At 38.5% G+C, this 23,570-nt stretch overlaps 2 protein-coding genes across 6 annotated transcripts in view; one reads left to right on the plus strand and one right to left on the minus strand.

Moving 5' to 3' along the window:
• The window catches only part of LOC149153182 (putative pentatricopeptide repeat-containing protein At3g23330), a 206,211-nt gene that overhangs the window by 29,591 nt on the left and 153,050 nt on the right, over positions 1 to 23,570 (minus strand). The window contains exon 4 of one of the 4 annotated variants that reach the window (XM_089443281.1): positions 9,877 to 10,022. The exons of the other annotated variants lie outside the window; for them this stretch is intronic. The gene's annotated coding sequence lies outside the window, so the exon portion shown is untranslated. Of the gene's footprint in view, positions 1 to 9,876; positions 10,023 to 23,570 lie in introns of those variants that run through there. 4 annotated transcript variants of the gene reach the window in all.
• LOC149153183 (type I inositol polyphosphate 5-phosphatase 2-like) overlaps positions 1 to 23,570 on the plus strand; it is a 96,294-nt gene that overhangs the window by 22,583 nt on the left and 50,141 nt on the right. The window lies entirely within an intron of this gene.

The raw sequence follows: 23,570 nt of genomic DNA on the forward strand, positions 1-23,570 counted from the left end.
ACCAAGAGGCTTGGTGAAGATGTCGGCGGGCTGCTCTGTTGTGGGAACATATTGTAACTGAACTGAGCCGTCTTCAACAAGCTGGCGAATGTAGTGGCAATGAGTTTCCACATGCTTTGTTCGTTCATGAAATACAGGATTCTTGGCAAGTTTGAGTACTCCCTGATTATCACAAAACAAAGAAGTAGGCCCTGTCTGGGAAACATGCATATCTGCCAGCATACGTCGAAGCCAAACTGCCTCACAGGATGCCTTAACTGCTCCCCGATACTCTGCTTCTGTTGAGGAGAGAGCCACGGCCTGTTGCTTCTTACTAGTCCAAGTAACAGCACCGGATCCTAGATTAAACACATACCCAGCTGTAGATTTACGGTCATCAACCGAACCTGCCCAGTCAGAATCAGTGTAACCACTGAGAATAGGATTGGAACTTCGAGTGTATAGGAGGCCATAATCAGAAGTGCCACGCACATATCGTAGCACACGCTTTGCTGCTTGCCAATGATCAGCTTTAGGAGCAGACATGAAGCGAGAAATGTAGCTTACTGCAAAACTGATGTCAGGTCTGGTAGCAGTAAGATAGATGAGACTGCCCACTAATTGTCTGAATAAAGTTTCATCCACAAGGGGAGAGGATGACTGAGCTGAAAGTTTGAGCCCTGGTTCCATAGGAGTCGTGGCCGGTTTGCAATCCTGCATTCTGAATCTGTCCACAAGATTTTTGGCATACTTGGACTGAGAGAGAAAGATCTGATTTTCAGTCTGCCAAACTTCAACCCCCAGACAATAATGAAGAAGCCCCAAGTCTGTCATCTCAAAAGTTCTGCATAAATCTTGTTTGATCCCATGGATCAAATGTGCAGAGCTACCAGTAATGATAAGATCATCCACATAGAAAACCACAAACAATATATCATCACTAGTATGCTTGATGTACAGGTTTGCATCAGAAGGGCTCCGCTGAAAACCCTGATCTGTCAGGTACTGATCAATTTTCATGTACCAAGCCCGAGGAGCTTGTTTCAATCCATAGATTGCTTTAGCTAACCGACACACTTTCTGTTCTTGACCAGCAACCTTGAATCCTGGAGGCTGCATCATGTAGACTTCTTCTTGGAGATCACCATTTAGGAAAGCACTTTTTACATCCATCTGATGAACTTTCCAATTGAACTGAGCTACTAGGGCAAGAACAAGCCTTATGGTACTCATCTTGGTTGTAGGAGCAAAAGTCTCCTCATAGTCGATGCCTTCCTTCTGTGAGAATCCTCGAGCCACAAGCCGAGCTTTATACTTGTCTATGGTTCCATCAGCTTTGTATTTCACTTTATACACCCATTTGCAGCCTATGGGCTTTTTGTCTGCAGGAAGATCAGAAAGTGTCCATGTGTGATTCTTCTGAAGACTCTGGAATTCGGCTTCCATCGCCTGTTCCCACTCAGATGTACCCTTAGCCTCTGAATAGGTTTGAGGCTCAAAAATACTGTGCAGGTTAGCCATAAGAGCAAAATTGACTGTAGACTGTTGTCTGTTCTTATGTCTAGAAGTTCTGCCTTCAAGGAGCTCATCATCCCGGAGATCACCAATGGTTTTAGCCCACCATTTTGGCCGAAGAGTAGAAGAAGCAATAGCAGGGGTAGAGGAACCAATATCAGGAGGAGGTGGAGAAGACTCAAGAGCGATAGGGGCCGCAATAGGAGGATTATTTTCTGGAGGACGCTCAGATAGAGTATTATCAAATACTGATGCTACATCATCCCTCCCATCAGGTGGACCGACCGGAAGAAGAACACTGTGAGGCTGATCCTCAGAATACTGCTTAGAAGAAGAAGACTGAAAAAATCCTCTGTCTTCATCAAATACTACATCCCGACTGAAGCTAAGACGACCAGTTGCTATATCTATCAGCCTATAGGCCTTGTGATGGTCACTGTACCCTGTCATCATAAGTTTCTGGCTTTTGGAATCCAACTTAGATCGCTTAGCAGCTGGAATCCAAACATATGCAACGGAGCCAAATACTTTGAGATGACTGATCTTAGGCTTACGGCCAGACCAAACCTCTTCAGGAGTCTTCCCTGTAACAGCCTGAGTGGGTGATCTGTTAAGAAGATAAACAGCAGTAAATACTGCTTCAGCCCAGAATTTGTTTGGAACACTCCTGTGTTGTAGCATGGAACGAGCCATTTCAACAACCGTGCGATTGCGACGCTCAACAACACTATTTTGCTGAGGAGTGTAAGGAGTGGTTAATTGACGTTTGATGCCATGAATATCACAGAAGTTGGCAAACGCCGAAGAACAAAATTCCCCCCCATTGTCGGTCCTAAGGGTCATGATGTTACAACCAGATTCTTTTTCCACTAAGGTTTTAAACTTCTGAAAGGTACTAAGAGCATCAGATTTATTTTTTAAAAAATATACCCACATCTTTCTACTGAAATCATCTACAATAAGTAAAAAATATTTGCAAGCAGTGATAGAAGCTGTATTCATAGGACCGCAAATATCAGCATGAAGTAACTGAAGTACCTTAGATGCGCGCCAAGATTCTCCATTTTTGAATGAAGACCGATGTTGCTTTCCCGCTTGACAGGCGCTGCATACCCCCAACTGCTGAGTCTGAATATCAGGTAATCCAGACACAAGTCCCTCCCGAGAGAGCTGAGAGAGATACTGCATATTGAGATGCCCATATCGCTGATGCCATAGAGTGCTGATAGGAGAGATACGTGCTGCTAGAGCCACTTCTGGAGAGTCACCGGTGTCAAGTAGCCTGTATAGACCATGATCCTCTAGGCCGACAGCAACTGTTAAACTAGTCTCCCTGTCAATAATGGAACACTTGTGGGTACTGAACACTACATCAAGTTGAGGAGAATTCCTCATAATCTGGCTGACAGATAGCAGATTAATTTCCATACCAGGAACATAGTATACATTCAGAAATATAAGTGTGCGTCCACCAGACTGAATTTGAACTGTCCCTCTGCCAACTACTGTGTACTTTTCACCTCCGCCAAATACCACGGAATCACTGAAAGGTGAGAAGTCAATAAACCAGTCACGCCTGTGAGAAAAATGACATGATGCGCCAGAATCAATGTACCATGCAGAGGAAGGAACAGGATCTGAAGCTCTTTTAGCCATAAAGGCGTAAAAGGCAGACTCTGTCTGCTCGGAATGTTCTGCAACATTTGCTGTCTGATGTGGCCCTCCCTGTTTCCTCTGTTCAGAAGCAATCCTCTGTCGACAGTCTTTCTTCATGTGACCGAACCTGTGACAGTAATTACACTGCACACTTTTCTTCCGAGCAGGATCAAAAGGCTGAGAGGAGCCTTTCTGCTAAAAGGACTGAGAGGACTGAAATTTTGCAGAAAATGCATTTTCCGAGGACACTGATGAAGCACTACTACCAAACTGTTGTTTCCACCGATCCTGCTGCAGAAGTTTGGTACATAAATCTGGAAACTTCAGATCAACATTTGTAGTGGTAATGTTGAGTGTTTCGATGAAGTGTTCATAGGATTTCGGTAGACTTTTCAAAGTAATAACTACCATATCTTCCTCCTCCATGGTCCTACCAATGGCTTCGAGCTGATCTCGAATGTCTTTAATTTTGTTGAGATGTTCCTGTAAAGACATATGTTCGTCCATCATGATGGAGAACAACTGATTTTTGAGAAAAAAAGCTCTGCTTTTGTCAGATGTCTCATGCAGTTCTTTCAACTGTTGCCAGATTTCAGCAGCTGTCTTGCTAGAAGGGATTTGTGGTAACTGATCATCAGCGACAGAGAGTTTGAGAAGCATAACAGCCTCTTGATTTCGATCATCAAATTTATCTTGATCGGTCCCAGCTGTACCAGGACGAAGCTCTTTGCCCAAAATGAGTTGATCAAGACGCCTGTACTCAAAAATGGTCAGCATTCTTTGTTTCCAAATGTTATAGTTGCTGCCATTAAAGCGTTGATTTCCTTCTAACATCAGATTGGTGAGTGTGGCCATTTTCCCAAAGAAAATGCAGAGGTCAGCAAAAATATCTCTCCAGTCTAAAAAACAATAGTAATACTGCTGAAACTGTCCCCTTTAATCCTGCTGCAAAAATCCCTTTCTTTAATAAATGTGACAGGTCCAAATCATAAAATAAAGTTTGAGGTTCCTTTATCTGTCCAGATCTGAGTTTTATCCTAAGATAAGCACAGGTCTGAGAATACAGTTTCCCACAGGTTTGCTTCAGGTCCGTGGAGCTCCACCAGAATCCGAGTGGCAACAGAAAATTTCAGGTCTGAGATTGTAATGGGAACACACTGCTGGTTTGGAACAGATAAGAAAAGAACGCTGATTGGGAACACACTGAGCGACAACAGGTAACAAAAAACGCTGATTGGCTGATTGGAAACACGCTGCCGGCAAACACTGCTGGCAAACACTGCTGATTGGGAACACTGATAAAGTAAATACGAGGATCTAAAATTTGGCCCACGTGAGCTATCACAGCTTCACGTCACGTCTCAGCTACGTGAAATACACTTATATATATACACGTTTGAAACGTATTCCGAGTCGTTTGAAATATATTCACGGCTTTTGAAATATATCCACGGGCTTAGTTGTTTGAAATATATCCACGGGCTTTATAACACTTCGAAATATATATTCACGGGATTCAGATAAACCACGGGTTTGAAATATATATATTTACGGGATTCAGATAAGCCACAGGTTTGAAGTATATATATTCACGGGTTTCAGATAGCCACGGGTTTGAAGTATATATATTCACAGGTTTCAGATAGCCACGGGTTTGAAGTATATATCTACGGATTTCAAATGTATAGCCACGAGTATCTACGGATATCAAATGTATAGCCACGGGTTTGACATATATATCCACGGGTTTCAAATGTATAGCCACGGATTTGGAATATATATAGCCACGAGTTTGACAGAGTTTCAAAAATATATCCACGGGTTTTGAACTAACACGCGTATCCACAGATATCCTGTTTGACAGCGTTCGAGAATAAAAAAAATAGACAGTTGCCCGCAGATTGACTTTTCAGACCACGACTCCGATTTAAAAAAATGAGTTTTGAACTAGAGAAAACACCTGGAACACGATTGCTGAGGAATTCCACGTTGTAGCTGCCAGGCGAAGAGGAAGATAGCCGGATTCACGATTCCAAGCAAGACTGGCCAGCCAAAAAAAATTCCGCTCCCACGAAAACAGTCACCGCCACAAAGTTATTTCCTTAAAACAATGATCATGCAAGGGAAGAATCCATTTCTGTATCGAGATGGACGACTGTAAGCTTTTATCACAACGAGCAAAGCCGAGGCTAAGACTCAGAGAAGGCTGCCTGGCTTACAGAGGGCTCGACCTTAGAAAGGACTCAAGAGGTTGCGATGCAGAGAGAATTACTGTTCAAGAAAACCTCTTAACCTTGCTCTGATACCATAAAAGAATGTTGAATGAATTAATTTCGAATGAGCAAACAGCTCAAACATAATACAGAGATATTTACAATAATAGAAACATCAGGTTTCTATGTAGAATATAGAAACACTCAGTTTCATCAAAGAAACTGCTAAAAGAATACAAATAGCAACAGCTAAAAGGAATGAGCATTAAATGCTAAATAGGGATATTCTAATATATTCTAATAAATGTCGTTTTCGGAATGTCTTCAATCTTCATTCTGATTTGATGATATCCCGAACGAAGATCCAACTTGTTGAAGTAAATTGATCCATGCAATTCATCCAGTAATTCATCAATGACAGGAATGGGGAACTTATCTTTAATAGTGAGCTTGTTGAGCTCCCTATAATCCGGACACATGCGCCATGATCCATCCTTCTTGTGCACCAATACCACTGGAGGAGAGAAAGAACTTTGACTTGGTTGAATTATACCAGCCTCTAGCATTTCTGCAACCATACATTCAATTTCACTTTTTTGGACATAGGGATATCTGTACGGCCTGATGTTTGGAGGAACACTTCCTGGAATCAGATGAATAGCATGATCATGATCACGCATAGGTGGGAGACCTTTGGGAGTCTCAAATACCTTGGAATGATTGTCCAGGACTTTTTGGAGATCTGGAGAAATAGATGATTCCGATGTGGAAACATCTAGCGAACATAATTGTGCAATTACACCCCTTTCTCCTTTTTTAGAAACTTTGTCATACCATTAGAGCTGATTATCTTTCCTGGTTTCCCTACAATACCCCTTAATTCAACTTCCTTTCCTTCCACAGAAAATTTGATGAAAAGTTCTTGAAAATTAAAAGCTATTGTACCCAAGGATTGTAGCCATTGGACTCCTAGTACAACATCAGCACCTCCCATTGGAATAGAAAGCATTGGGCTAGTCAATACATATTATCCCATGGATAGCTTGATATTATGGCACCTTCCAGAGCAATTTATTGTTCCTCCATTTGCAATCATCACTTGACACTCTGGTGCTGGATATAGGAAGCAATTCAATTCTTTTGCTACCCTACAATGAATAAAATTGTGGGTGCTTCCTGAATCAATCAACATTATTACCTTTTTCTTCTTGATTTGTCCTTCTATCTTGATGGTTTGAGGAGTGGTAATTCCCGCCAATGCATTACAAGATATGGTCGGATTTATTTGTTCTTCATCTAGGCTTTGTTCCTGGAGTATATCTTCTTCTTTTGACCTTTCTTGCTCCTTTTCTTCTTCCTCTTCACAATCTAAGTAAAATAATTTCTTCTCAGCACACTTATGACCTTTAGTGTATTTGCTATCACAACTGTAACAAAGCCCTTTTGCTCTTTTTTCTTCCAATTGTTGTGGTGTCAACCTTATAGGTTGTGGAAGACTAGGGGCAACAACACTTTCGTCTTTATAGTTGTGAGTGGTATGCTTCCTGGTTGCCATAATTTTGCTTTCCATTTTTCTTGCTAACCTGAATGCATTCTCTAATGAATCAGGTTCCCAAAGGCGAACATCATGTTGGATATTGTCCTTTAAAGACCCTATGAACACATCAATCCTATGCTCCTCTGGAATATCTTTTACCCTTATGTTCAATTTTTGGAACTCCTCAATGTGCTCCATTACTGAACCCTTTTGTTTGAGACTTATCAATTGGCTAAAAAAAGTGTTGCTTTTTGTATCTTCATAATGTGCTATCAATTCTTCCGTAAAAATTGCCCAAGTGATAAATTTTTTACGAGAGCAAAGCCATTGATACCATACAAACTGATTTGGTTCCAAATATATAGTTGCCATACGTACCTTTTGTGTGTTTTGCACATTATTGAGATCGAAGAACTACTCCATCTGTAATATCCATGTGGCGGGATCCTTTCCATCAAACTTCCTCATATCGATTTTTGGAATATGGTGGGTCTTCGATCTAACATTAGCGTCTATGGAATCATGATTAACATTACTTTTGTTCACATCATGAGTTTCCTTTACAACCTTTTCACCATTAGTAAGTATTTCTTGTAGAAAATTTGTCAAATCTGTCTTCAAATCTGCCATGTCTGTCTTCAAACCTGTCCTCAAATCCGTCTTCAAATCATCCATCTTAGCTTCCATGCCATTTATCTTAGATTCCACACCATTTATCTTAGATTCCACGCCACTTATCTTAGCTTCTGTTAGCTTTTGTGAGCGTGACATTTGTTGCACTTGTTCTTGTAATTTTGATATATCATGTAGCATTTATTCCTCTTCTTCATGAGTCATGCTCGAGCTTTCAGGTTCCTTACTAGGTGTTTGCATTTTCTTTCCTCGGGGCATCAGTTACCGATAATAATGCTTTACTATGCCCTTTGAATTCCGTTAAACCAAGCTTACACAAAAATTAAAAAAAAAACTACACACCTTTTTTCACTTTATAGAAGCCTGATATTGAATTTGATGTATCTCTGTAATTTCAGATCATCCAGTTCTGAAATTGCGACCTGTAGTAGCCTTCTGCGTCATCTTTCCAATGCCACAAGTCTGACCCAAATTGGATTCTCCAAGGAAGAGTTATGTGAAATCTCCCACAGTGACTTGCTCTTAGACTAGTTCAGTAGAGCGAACTTGTACGGCGTGCCACGAGTCACTGTTTCAACCTTTGAATATGAACCACACATACAAGAAACTACAGTCCGTCCTCTTTCTGTACCTTCTTACGAAATTTCAATCCGATCCCCAGAGAGAAAGTTATGACGATTTTCCCCAGATCACCTGTTTTGAATGTAATTCGGGAGTGAAAAAAGACCAACTTCCTCAGATCATATGTCCGCAAATATCGCGCGAAAAGTTCTGAAATTCGGACCCAAGGTTCAACGCGATTTCTTCTCAAATGGGTTTTTTTTGCGACTTCTGAAACGTCACAAAAAAAAAGTTATAGCGAAAATGCCACGATAACCTATTTGGGACAGCAAAACCCTAGAATCCAAAGCTCTGATACCAAATGTTATGAAACCAGCTCAAGAAAAGATAGATCAACGCCTTAGAATTCAGCCTCTTCGAGGGGGCAACCTCCTTTACATTACATAAATGAACAATTCTTTGATGATACAAATGACAAAACCTTCTTTCTATATATAGGAATCTAAGTAGTCACAATATAATCCAGCCGACCTAACAATAATAATATAAAGCCACAAAAATAACAATAGAGGGATTCTATGGGGCACAGAAATAACAACATGGGGGTAATAGGGGCACAACAATATAAATAAGGGGTATGACTACAATAGTAATGGGGTAATCACTAGTATTATATGGACCCAACAGGTAGACCCTATTAAAATAACTAAGGCTTGACTAATCTAGTTTATACAAGTCAAGTTCTAGGAGTTAAGTACAATGACCAAGATACATTCATCCACCAATATACAAATGATAGCAAAAAGCACTCAAAGCATGTAAATCAACTCATGAGCATAAGTTATAACAATGATCCACAAGTACGAGATATAGCAATGACAATATGAATGGAAAACTCGAAAGCAAATGATGTGAGTAATGACTAGTCAAGTAAAGAGCTTTGTAGAAGCAAATGTTCAAAAGTAAATTTTGTGATTATGTTTCAAAGTAAGTACTTGGAAATGAAAACCCCAAAAACAAAATGTTAGTTGAAATGAATATGGCAATGAAAGATAACCAAGTACAAGAGTGCTAAATATATATGTAATGGAGTGTGCTCTTGGTTTGTTTTAGATTAGAATTAAGGTTATACTTGAGTTTAAGTCAATTGATTGCAAAATTGAAGCCAGTTGCAATTCAAATTCCTCCAAAGTCTTAACCTCATCGGGGCCCTGATCTCAGAATAAGAAGACTTCGGGGATGAAGGGTCCCTAATTTAAACTACTTCAACTAGCAAGATGGAGGTTAATTATTTGTTCAAAAGTAAATCTAACTATTGAAATTGAGAAAAGATCTAATCTAAAAAGAGGATTGCACTTAGTGAAGTTCTAGCTTAATTAGTTTGCTTGAATAAAAAGGAAAAGTAACTAAAATAGATTGCGAAATGTGATTTGGCTAATGAAAGGAAATCAGAACACTAAATTGTTACAATAAAATGAAAGATTAGATTGCATGAAATGAATAAATTGCAAACTATTCCAATGTGATTATCCTACTCTATGTTAATTTGAAAAATGAAAATCGCTCAAGCACAACCACAAGACAATTCCCCAAATGGAGAAGAGGGATGCCTAGGGGGAAAATCATCTTACTCCCAAGAAAAATCAGTGTTTTATTATATTACAATTACAATGCTTGATTTGATTTCTTATGAAAAAGGAGATTAAAATCAAGAGGAAAGAGAAGCTCTCTTGCCAACAAAGGGAAGAGAATCAATTTAAGAAAGAAGGATCCTTTGAAGGATCAAAAGATGAAAAAGCCCCTTTGAGAAGTTACATGATAGAAATGTTGGTCTTTTAACAAGAAATGGTTATAGGTAATCTTCTGGCACTCCAATTTTTCAAATCCGGGCAACAACTACCAGTGTTTCCCCTTGTACTGTCACCGATCTGCAAAAAATATGCGAGGTAATTATGTTAAAAAGTGATCAAAAGATGATAGAACTACCTAAGACTACTACCATATGATGAGAAAAATTTTCTAACTTAAAAGAATCAAATTCCTATGCTACTTGATCAAGAGAAAGCCAAGTTTACTTGGCCTTTTCTTGGTTAATAAACTACTGTTTGGACAACAATAGATATGGCAGCCTTGTAACTAGATAAGATAGCAAAATGCCCAATGAAGAAACTAAGAATGTTTAGAGTTGGTTTGAGGGAAAGAAGAAGGAATCTTGAGGGGCTATGAAGCCCTTTCATAGCCCCGTTTCAAATAATATTTGGCAGTCCTTTGGAGATTTTTGGATTGGTGAAATAAGGTGTTCCTTAGTGTCTTGAAGGGGATTGATCCAACCAAGGATATGGCCCACTTCAAGCTAGGTTATACCCTATGCAAAAGCTACAAATCTTGCCCACAAATCATTAGTAATATAGGTGTGATTTTTATCAAAAAAAAGAAGCTGAAATATGCTATTAACAAGTACATATGACAACTAAATCTAGCTTGCAAAATCAACAAGAGAGATAGCAAATACTTGTTGAGAAATCAGGAAGCTTGTAGATTAGGGTTGATTTATCTTACTCGATAATTACTTGTAAATATCTATTGGTTTTTTATTTCTTTTATTATGTTTTCTTCATCAAACAATTACCAAATTATAAAACATAAAGATCACAAGAGACAAAGAACACAAAGATGTAGGCTCCAAGCCAAGGAAAAACCCCACAAGGGGGAAAACCCAAGAAAATCTTCTTCTTATAGAATCAGATCAAAGTGAGATATCCAAGACCTAAGACCAATACCAAGACTGCCACAAAGACCCAAGTCAACCCTCCTCCAAGCCATCTCCAACAAGTCATAGTCAACAAAAGTCAATGTTGGTCAAATCTCTGAATTCTAGTCAATCCCTAAATTTTCTTCCCCTGAACTTTCAAGCCTTGAAATTTCGGCCCTGACAGCCTCAAAAAATGCAGAAGAACTCGCACACGTGAACAAAATTAAGGCAGAAATCAAATCATCTTCTCTCTATCTTGACCTCCTTCTCTCTCCTTTGACTTCGTCGGTTTTTCTTCTTGCTTTGGCATACAAATCGATGATAAATGATGAATGAATGAATGATCTCCAAAGTGGTTGAGTTGCCCTCTATATATACACAACCAGGTTTTGATTTTTGGTAGCATCAGATGTGCTCTAGCCTTGAAATTTGGAGGAGAGGCTCAAGCACATGAGATCTCCAAGACCCAGAAATCGTTTTGAGAAATTCCACCCGGATGAGGATTTATTAAAATAATTAATATTTTTAATGGGTTCCTAAGTCTAAACTCAGGAAAATAGAAATATTAATGGATATTAATAAAAATAAGGGTGAGAAGCTTCTAAGAGATGAAGATCAAGTTTGTTTTAATCTTAGATTAGGGACTTAACCTCGGCCGTTGATTCGTCAATAGGAAAAGTATAAGAGAAGACTTGAGGATCATTTGGAGACACACCGGTAGATACTTAGTATCTCAAGGAAAATCGATTCTCAAGTAGAGGAGATTGATTTCAGAGGGAGAGTTGCAAGGTGGAGGAAGGGAGAGTTGCAAGGTGGAGGAAGAGGAGGGCATCAGCAGCAAGCAGTGACAAAGGAGGAGGTGACATAGTGACAGTGGGAGACAGCACAGAGAGAGATGCAGTCCAAAGGGGAGACGCATAGCCTACGCAGGCTGACGCAGAGGGACGCAAAGCCACTTAGAGCCACGCTGGACCACGCAGAGTGACGCAGGGGTGACGCAAAAGTGGGAGCAGGGTCTCCAAAGTATTAGAAGGTCTCAAAGGGAAATTCTCAGGTGTTTTCTTTCAGTTTCTCTATAAAATCATTCCTTGTAAAAGCAATTGTTGTTGAAGATTAATAAAGCCCTCATCTGTTACACCGGTTTTCCCACATTAGGTTTTTCCGGTGACAATTGTCCAAAAATAACTGTGTTGATGTGATTGGTTCTTGTGCATATATTTTTTCTCTGGGTAATTGTGTGATAACTGCAGTAGAATTTATTTTAATATTTACTGAAGGGATTTCATAAAAAGCTTATTGTGAATAATAAGCAGATGAAATAAATCAGTTGTAGTAGTAGTAGAATTTCAGTTTAGAAATTTTCACATGGTATCAGAGTAGAGATCCGACAACAGGAGAGGAAAATCGATTATGGATCAAGAGCATGATGCAAAGGCATCCACTCAAGGGGACTCGTGCAGATTTCCAGAAGAATGCACAAGGGGCATAAATGATGATTATTCTATGTTAGCTTCCAGATTGGAAGAAGAAATCGCTTGCTTAGCAAGTTTTGCCTCCTCGGAGTTTTGGTATATAGATAGTGGAGCTTCCTGGCATATGACAAGAATCCGAGAATGTTTTTCAGATTATCAGGAAGAAAGAATGAATTTTCAAATCACCATGGGAAATAAGGCAAAGTGTAATCCAGTAGGAAGAGGTACTATAGTTTTTCAAATCGAAGCAGGAGAGTGGCTTTGAGCAACCAATGTGCTGCATGTGCCAGGATTGGGGATGAACTTACTTTCCGTATCTCAACTTCAAAACAAGGGCTATGAAACACCCGAGTTGGAAAAAGAAGGCCCAGATTGGAATCAGAAGTAACAGGTTGTATAGGTTGCAACTAGAATCACCAATGGCACTGATAGGCAATAATGGAGACAAAGATTTGAATGAACTATGGCACAAGAGGATGGGACATTTACACCATGGGGCTTTGAGAATTCTCAGGAAAACAGTATCATGAGTTCTAGAACTAAGAACTGAACGAGAGGATGTATGCAGAGGGTGCGCCCTAGGCAAGTATGCCAAAGCAAGATTTTCCAGAAGTAACAATAGGGCTAAGAGTGTGCTAGGATTGATACACTCAAACATTTGTGGACCAATGTCCACAAAAGCTCTTAGTGGTGCCGAATACTTCGTCACCTTCATCGATGACCATTCCAGGAAGACTTGGATCTACTTTCTGAAAACCAAGGATGAAGTTTTTGGTCGATTCAAAGAGTTCAAGGCTCTAGTGGAGAATCTGACGAGAAAGAAGATAAAAGTGTTGCGCTCAGACAATGGTGGAGAGTATGTTGACAAGGACTTCACCAATTTTTGCGCTAAGGAAGGCATCAGAAGAGAGTGGACAGCTCCCTACAATCCGGAGCAGAATGGAGTAGCAGAAAGGAAAAACAGGACTATTGTGGAAGCAGTTAGGGCAATGTTGTATGATCAGGATATGCCTAAATTCTTGTGGGCAGAAGCATGCAGCACGGCAATTTATGTCTAGAACAGGACTCCTCACAGGGCATTGGGCAAAATCACTCCGGAGAAGGTCTTCACCAGGAAGACACCTAAGTCAATCATTTCAGGATATTTGGGAGTTTAGCATATTGTCATATACCTGAGGAGAAGAGAAAGAAATTAGATCAAACTGCTGAGAAAGAATATCTTGTGGGATATAGCGAGAATGCTAAGGCATATAGAGTCAATCTTCCAGGGAGTAGGAAGGTAGTAATTCGGCGGGATGTAAAGTTCATGGAGGATAGAGCTTTCAAGAAATCCAGAGAAATGCCTTCCGAGGAGCAATCGAAAGACGAGCCGTTGGTCAAATCACTTCAACCAGCAGAAACTAGTACCAAAAATTCTCCTAAAGACAAAGCTTCAAAATAGGAGGAATCTCAAGAAGAGGAAGAGTTGATAGATGTGCCTACTACTAGTGTAAGAACGAGCCGGGAATTTCGACAGATTCTACGAGATGCAAAAGACTTCATTGGTACACCCAGGAATAGTAAAAGGGAGGGAAGACAGTCAGACAGATACTAGGCCTTAGTAGCTCAAGTTGGGGAACCTTCTATTTTTCAGGAGGCCGTTCAGCATCAAGTATGGGTGGATGCTATGGTGGAGAAATACAACTCTATAATGGTCAATGATGTCTGGGAAGTGGTACCTAGGCCTTAGAACATATCAGTGGTAGGTTCGAGATGGATCTACAAGGTCAAATATGTTGCAGACGACAGTGTGGAGAAATACAAAGCCAGGTTTGTGGCTAAGGGGTATGCTCAGAAGGAAGGGATTGATTACGAAGAAACCTTCGCCCCAGTAGCCAAGTATACTTCTATTAGAACCATGATATCCCTTGCAGCCTAGATTGTGTGGGAGATTCATCAGATGGATGTCAAGATGGTATTCTTGAATGGGGTAATAGAAGACGAAGTATACATTAAACACCTGAAGGTTTTGAGACACATGAGAAGAAATCTCATGTATGTAGATTAAAGAAAGCCTTGTATGGGCTTAAACAGGCACCTAGGGCATGGTACGGTTAAATTGATGGCTAATTGCAGAAGATGGTGTTCGTCAAGAGTGACGCAGACCCTAATCCCTACTATCTGGTTGTAGAGAATGAGCCTCTAATCCTAGTGTTATATGTGGATGATCTCTTCCTGAAGGGATCATCCAAGCTCATCAAAGACTGCAAGAAGAACCTAGCCACAGAATTCGACATAAAGGATTTGGGATAGATGCATTATTTCCTAGGGTAGGAAGTTTGGCAGCAGAAGGGTGAGATCTTCCTTGGACAAGGGAGATATGATACAGAAATCTTGAAGAGATTCAGGATGCAAGACTGTAGACCTATGGCTACTCCAATGATCACCAACTGGAAGAAGATTGATGATCAAAAGATAAAGACGTTGATCCCACCTTGTACAAACAGCTTATAGGGTCCCTGATGTATCTGGTCAATACCAGGCCATACATTTGTTACGCTGTCAACACCCTTAGTCAGTTCATGGTGGAACCTAAGAGGGAACACTGGGCAGCAGCCAAACATGTTCTCAGATATATACAAGTAACAGTCGAGCATGGACTATTGTACACCAGAGGCAATGACATCAGGATGAGTGGGTTCACTGACGCAGATTGGACTGGAAGTTCAATAGAACGGAAAAGTACAACTGGGCATTGTTTCAACATTGGATTAGGAATGACCTCCTGGTGCAGTAAGAAAAAGAAATCCGTGGCCCTGAGCTCAGCGGAAGATGAATATATGGCAGCTAGCACAGTTTCGCGCGAAGCCATATGGCTTAGGAAATTGCTTGTGAATCTATTCAGGAGAAGGATGGAAGCAACCAGAATCATCTGTGATAATCAGAGTTGCATCAAGCTCTCTGAGAATCCAGTATTTCATGATCGGTTGAAGCACATTGATATCAGGTGTCACTTTGTCAGAGACTGTGTCCAACGAGGGGCAGTACAGTTGAGATACACTCCTACAGGAGAACAGGTGGCAGACATCCTCACCAAGGCTCTAGGAAGAACAAAGTTTGTTTATTTCAAGGAGAAGATGGGGATGGTAAAGAATCCATTTCAGTAGCAAAAATGGATAAGTGTCAGGAGTTGCAGTGCAGCAGTTAGCAGTGGCAGTGCTATGGGCAGCATGATGTAGCATGTTGAGAGGGAGCTGCAGTACAGGTGTGGCAGTGGCAGTGGCAGTGGCAGTGTCATGGGTAGCAGTACAAGAAGCAGCAATGCAAGGGATGTGAGGCAGTAGGCCAAGCATCAGCACAGGTACCGATGCGGAAGATCAGTGTGATGTTTCTATAGTGAAACATTGCTAGAGCACATTCCTTGCTAAGAGGGAGTGTTGATTTTTGGTAGCATCGGATGTGCTCTAGCCTTGAAATTTGGAGGAGAGGCTAAGGCACATGAGATCTCCAAGACCCAGAAATCATTTTGAGAAATTCCACCCAGATGAGGAGTTATTAAAATAATTAATATTTTTAATGGGTTCCTAAGTCTAAACTTAGGAAAATAAAAATATTAATGGATATTAATAAAGATAAGGGTGAGAAGCTTCTAAGAGACGAGGATCAAGTCTGTTTTAATCTTAGTCATTGATTAGGGACTTAATCTTGGTCGTTGATTCGTCAACAGGAAAAGTATAAGAGAAGACTTGAGGATCATTTGGAGACACACTGGCAGATACTTAGTATCTCAAGGAAAATTGATTCTCAAGTAGAGGAGATCGATTTCAGAGGGAGAGTTGCAGGGTGGAGGAAGAGGAGGGCATCAGCAGCAGGCAATGACAGAGGAGGAAGTGACGCAAGGACAGTGCGAGACAGTGCAGAGAGAGACGCAGTCCAAAGGAGAGACGTAGAGCCTACGCAGACTGACGCAAAGGGACGTAGAGCCACTCAGAGCCATGCTGGGCCACGTAGAGTGACGCAAGGGTGATGCAGAAGTGGGAGCAAGGTCTCCAAAGTATCAGAAGGTCTCAAAGGGAAAGTCTCAAGTGTTTTCTTTTAGTTTCTCTGTAAAATCATTCCTTGTAAAATAAATTGTTGCTGAAGATTAATAAATCCCTCATCTGTTGCACCAGTTTTCCCACATTGGGTTTTTCTGGGGACAATTGTCCAAAAATGACTGTGTTGATGTGATTGGTTCTTGTGCATGTATTTTTTCTCTGGGTAATTGTGTGATAACTGCAATAGAATTTATTTTAATATTTACTGAAGGGATTTCATAAATAACTTATTATGAATAATAAGTAGGTGAAATAAATCAGTTGTTGCAGTAGTAGAATTTCAATTTAGAACTTTTCACACCAGGAGGTCGAATAGCTGCCCCTAGGACTGACTTGGTCTTGTGCTGACATTTTTGACTCTTTTGACTCAAGATAAAATAATTTTTCTTTTTCTTACAAAGAGTCCAAATAGGACTTTGACTCAACTACATTTCTTTGACTCATAATATTTTTTCTTTTGTCTCAATAAACCCTATAAGCATGAAGAACATGTTTTGACTAGAATAAAAATAATAATAATAAATGTAATAAATGAATATAATAAGTACATCAATGATACATTTGTATTACATTATGAAGACTGACACTCGTTACATTTTCAACATTCCCTCTTAACAAGGGAGGTATTCGTAATGACACAAAAGGATACTCTCAAATTGAAATATTCTCATAAAAAGGGATTTGAATTGATAAGCATCATCATAACCAGCACTGTCAAACATAGCAAAGCCTTGACTAACAAACTCTATATCTCCACTATATCATAGCACAATGATGAGAGGCACAAATTTGGACACCACCACCACCTCTCAAGGCACATACCCCATCCGGATGTTTCATAAGACATGCCCTTACAGAACTATTCTTATCCTGGATATCACCCATCCTCAAAGAATATCGGTCCTCGGGACTATTCTTATCTTGAATATCACCCATCCTAAAAGAATATCAGTCCCTGATGCTTATCCAATCCACCATTCTCCCTACCAGTGGCTTCACTAAGCTTACAGTTGTTAGTCCTGGCCATAGTGCATGGCACATGGAGAATACGGTGTCCATCCTTACTCCCTCTCAACCAAGGAGGAACAACCACAAGCCTAAGCTTATCTCAAAAATACTCATCAATGCAACAGCTACTTGCTCTTTCGTGGAGATCTGTTGTAGCATCTCGGTTCCTATCTACATCACATCATAACGAGCTTTGACCTTCCTGGTTCTCTAACAATCTTTGTCTAGCTTTGAATCCAACATGTTATCAAGTAGTTCCTCAAACATCTTACAAAGCCAATCTTCTTCACAGCTAATTGCACGAGCCTTCATATCTTCTTCCTTCGTAACAAAATTATGCTTTCACGCTTTTCAAGGAATCAAATTAGCTTCTAATCATCAATAGTATCTCTATTAGCATCAATCCTATCAATCGATGTGTCCCTGGATCGAACCAATCAATTGCTAGTAATACAATATCAAAACTCTTCAACTTCTTTCCAAATGGTCTTGTCATTGATCAACCAATTTCTCTTTTTGATCATAAACTTCTCTGGATTTTCTGCCAAACTTCAAGTAGTATTGTATTTGTTCAAGATCTAACATCTTCCTCTTTCTAGTTGAGATAGGTAAACTTCTTCCCCTTTTAATAAATATTGCTTCCATGTTGCCATCTAATTGACTTCTTTTAAAGCATACTTCAAATTGCTTTCTTCTTGTCTTTGTGCTCTACTATGTTCTTCCAATTCTTCAATCTATTAGTCAAGCTTAGATAGATCTTGTCTTGACCTACAACCTTTGTTAGAAGACTATGAAAGAACAAAAGACAAAGTGTATAGACAAAATAACAACAATAATAATTAAAGAAAGTAGGTATAGAATACTTATCCTTTTGAGGAGAGTCAACTCCCTCTTAATTTTGGATATTTTCATCAACCTTGTCCTCACATTGGCACGATGTCATTCCTATCAATTTCAAAAGCTAGATTTTTTTTTTTATAGCAGAAATAATTAGTTAAGGTTTTTGTTCCTAGGGTTTTCTAATTCAAACGTTTGCTAGGGTTTACAAACCCTAGATTCTCCATAGTCATCCAGACTTGTCATCCAAGAATTGCAAAACTCTACAAGCATGCTAATTGGTTAGCTGCAAAACCCTAATGATACTATGCCTTTATCTATTTCATTTTTTTTAATTACAAGACTTAGTCTTCACATGCAAGGAAATACTTGATATGCTAACAATCTACACAAGCCCTTTTTCTAACACATCTTTATCTTTCAAGAGAGCAACTCATTCATGACCTAGGAGACTTGACATTATATGTACTAAAGTTAGCATCGGTCATTAGTTTCAAAGAATATATGTACCATATTTAACATCACCTGTCCTACCTTGCAAAGATCTTCTCTTTGACATGTGTCCTTTTCTTCCAGCAGAGATACAATGTACGGCCTGGTATTTTGTTTTCATCTATATCAATTAAATATTAATCATAAGTTTCATCTACATCAACCATATGTAAATCATAAAAAGTTCATTACTACATGTATAAAATTAAACAACTTCACATACCTTCTTAAAATTAAACAACTTCACATACCTAGTTTCTCTTGGTTGACAAAGTCGATCCAGGGTTGAATCTTGAATCCAGTCTTGAGCTTCCGCTTCCAAACCGACTAATTCCTCCCAGCCAATCTGGGACAAGCTTCTCCGGCAAGTAGACCCAGAAGACTTCAAGAATGAAGTCTTCTAGCCCCCGTGCCCAAAACCCCAAGAACAGGGCCTAAATCTCATAGGTCTATAGTTAAATCTCATAGATATATAGCTAAAATCTGAGTCCAAGACTCATTCCCAATTCTTTCTCCCAGATTCTCCATTTCTTCCATATATCCCCATTTTCCCCAGAAGAACCCCCCCTTACTTCTCATTTAGAATTTTTTTATATAGGGAAGGTTTCTTCCCTCCGAAGAAACCCCACCTTCCTTTCCTCCAATCAATCTTAAGATTTAACCTTATCCATTAATATATTATTACTTGAGTTGGTCATTATACATTAAATGAGATTTTTAACTTTATCATCTCAACCGACTTCGAGAAGAGGATTTTCTTTTAAGTACCTTAGCATGGCTTGCCCAAAGATTATGAAGTAAAATAAATCTTGTCCATTGTAATAATAATTATTTATTATTTAATTAAAATTTTATTAATGAAATTAAATTAATATATTTTATTGTACTACTTAACAAATAAGGTATTAATTAATACTTTTAAAAACTAATTCATTTTCTTACATAGACATTTATATAATTAAATTAGTATGTATACTAGTGCAATGCCTGCGATGCATGTGTATGTAGCTATCATACACACGTCTCGTAAGCATGCTAATAATCAGTAACTCAAGATGGGTCACTACATACACCCCTCCTTCAAAAAAACTTCGTCTCGAAGTTGAGTTTATATAGTATATTAGTAATTATTTTAACGATTAATATAATTTGTGTAAGGATTATGTCCCATGATTAAATTTTCATTTAATGTGAGGACACTATAATTTATTTTTTTTAACATTTATAAGTTTACAACTTTAATAGTCATACCTTGTCCCAACTAGGTTCCCAAGCTATTCTAAAATCATCCTATCCTTCCTAATCTCTTCCGCTCCCATCCTATCCGTCCTCTACTGGAATATGTCATGGCATCAGTTACACTGATCCAACCATTCATAAACCCCAAGGGTGATAGCGTCAACTATATCGCCCTGATTTCCCAGTAGGCATCCGGCAGTCATCATCACATCTCTAGGGGAGCATGACTTGCACAGTCCTCCCATGACTCCAAGTTTTTGAGAATAAACGGTGGGAAACACCTCCACCCCTCCTAGTAACATTAGGGTCAACACCCTATCATGGACTCTCATTAAGACTCAACTGTTCTTGGGATTTTGTCATCACATAGTCGGTTTGGATAACGATAGCACCTGTGCATAAATACTTGTCCACACATCATAACATATGTATCGATATATATTTGTAACCAAGCTATATCCAAATAATAGTTTTCCCAACATTCAAATTTTGTTGACATCTATGATATTGATCTTTAAGTTTATATAACATAACTTGGCTACATCTAACCAATATACCTACAATTAATTTTCACATCAAATAGTTAAGTGTGATTACTATAATTATATCCATTTCATCAATAATAAGAAATCTATGGTCTTTTAACATTATCACGTATGCTCATAAATAAAACATAATACGTAGAAATCTCATTCATAACATTATTCATGGAGGTTTCCATGTACCAACAATATGTGCATATTTAATTAATCATACATGACAAAACATAAGCATTTGAAATAACAGTCTTATGTGTAACTCTTCATAGCTATAAATAATTTCAGAATGATAGCCCATGAAAACAAGTTGGGATAATTTCTATGCATGGTCTCTATGTCTCGCTAGGCAGGAAATCTAGAACTATATTTGTCCCATTGGACCTTAACCTAGTCCATCAGGTGGCACTTGAGCTAAACCCTACGATCCAATATATGTAATGGTTCGACCATAAATGTTCTTTCGCCGAATGCTGGTAGTTCCTTCGATTGAAGTTTATGAGATGTGTGAGCTATGTGATAGGTTTAATTCTTTAAAAAAGTAAATCTAAATGGTCTAATAAACCAGGGTGACAACTTTGTCCCCTTTCGAAATCTGATGGTTTTTTTTAATCAGGGAAATAAGTCGTACTTAAATTTAGTTGGGTTCCTAAAGTTGATTGTATACAAGTCCAAAACCTTGAAGTGAATCGTGAATCCTTAGCCAATATGATATTCTTAGGTACTCTATGGACTCTAACATTTTTGTTTATAAATGCTCGAGCTACGGCAATAACTTCTCAAGTAACTTTTACAGGGATAAAGTGGGCACTTTTAGTTAGTTTATCCACGACAACCAAAATGGTATTGTGTCTTTGTGGGTTAAGAGTTATTCCTACGACAAAATGCAGAGAAATCACCTCCCACTTGGTCATAGGAACGTCATGTGGTTGTAGTAGATCGGTTGGGTGACGATGGCCAACCTTTTATTTGTTGGCATTCAAGGCATTTTGCAACGAACTAGACAATATTGCGCTTCATGCCCAACCAAAAGAAGAGTTTCCTTTTGTCGGCATACTTTTTTTTTAATACACCTGGATATGCACAATAAATTGCTCTATGGGGTTCTTTAAGGATGATGTTTCAAATATCCCCATCATAAGGGATATAAATCCTTCCTTTGAATCGTATAGTCCATCATTTTATAGTTCATACCTCTCAAACTTGGTTCCTCTCGAGCCTTTACTTTGAAGTCTGGATCTTACCTTTAAATACCATCTATATCTCAAGAGATGTTCTAGCACACGTTCCTTCAAATATACCTTAACGGGTGAATATATGTTACACATATCTCAACCAGATATATACATATATGTTACCTATCCCATTATATTTGTTATGAAAATATCTCGATTTCCAACTCCATTAAAATAACCTTATAAAAATTTACTTAGTTAAATTCTTTCCTTTTTTTTGTGATTCAATTTGGATTTGATAGATTTTATATAGGAAAAGTAAAATTTAAAGTCAACTTTACTATGAGGCAAAATACCTTATTTTGAGGTTTATACATATTAAGTTAATTGATGAAAAATCAAAAGTTGTTCAACCTTCCTTTATTCAACATGTTTAAGAAACTTTAATGAAACCCAGCAATCAATGTGAACCTGCAATGTTATATCTAGTTATCCCTTTCCTCGAGTGAGAGAAGGTTGGTAAAGACAATTAGGTATTGGGATTGACATCATGTTTTTCCATGACAGTGAAGATTGATAAGTGGAAAGAGTAGATTGCCAACCATGGCAGTCGAGCATTTGTCACTGATGGGAGGCATATAGGTAAGAAATATCATTGGGATGCATATATTATAAATATGTTTCATATTACATACTCTTATATATATTCCATACACTCTTATATATATTCCATACACCTTTTAGATTTATTAAAATTCTAAATTTGTATCTCACAATTATAATTGGCATAATTGCAATAGTTTAAATTTTATGTTATGTTTTGTAAAAATTGTCAGTTTTTTTTTTTAATCAGGCATGTTGGATATGAAAAAGGTTGCTCCATTTGGCATGATAATGTAAATATTTTAGATACTGAGGTGGCGAATTTGCACTACAAGCCATTATGCATAAATTAATCGATTTTGAGCAAAAGTCTTTCCTAAAGAAATATCTTCGGTGATATTGATATATATAGTTTCCAACTGATCATTTTGGCTACCAATTGACCAATAAATACCATGTTCTGCTCACTATATGCACTCTGTCTCGTCCACTGGTGTTCGCCTCCCGGTACTTGAAAGTATGGAACCTAGAGCACCCAGCCCATAAAAACAAAAGCAAATTTGTTTCTCCACTTAGACCTCGATTCAGCAAGGGAAAGACACATATCTTTCAGTAGGGGAAAGACACATATCTTTTATTATAGATTATTTCATGTGGGGACACTCCGTAAGAGACATATAATCTCATGCGCTTATACCTAGTGAAGGGAAGAGCTTCAGTAGACCATCATTGATACACACTATGCCATGCATTAGACACGCTACGCCAACCAATAAACAGACTATGCCAACTTTTATATATGCTACACCAACGTTTGGGAGAGTTATTGTAAGTAGTATAGATCCTGAATTACTACAATACATTCTACAAAAAGGTGAGTTAACCTATGAAATAGATATAGAACCGGAATTTTATTTTTTTAATATAAAACTATTAAGTGTATAAAAAATTTAAAATTATTAAATAAAAAATAAATACAGTTTTCATTATATTTTAATTTTATATTTATTAAGATATATAAAAATTCAAATAAATTTAAGTGAACTTAATGCATTTTTCCCTTTATTAGGAATAAATATAAGGTAACATTACTTCGGGAACAATATTTGAAATATCTTTCCCTCGGGAAAGTGAGTTGCAAGAAGGTAATTATAGATACGCTATCGTATGTGCCTAAAAATTGGCCATTAAAATTATGTTGATATGCCTTATCCATATAATTCGATATGCTCGTCAATACTTTACATTAGGCATAGTTTCCAGTAGAACATCATTATCGTGGCCCA

The sequence above is a fragment of the Pinus tabuliformis genome, chromosome 9, assembly GCF_031772625.1.
Source record: "Pinus tabuliformis cultivar Carrire ecotype Pingquan chromosome 9, CPIR1, whole genome shotgun sequence".
Classification (NCBI taxonomy): Eukaryota; Viridiplantae; Streptophyta; class Pinopsida; order Pinales; family Pinaceae; genus Pinus; species Pinus tabuliformis.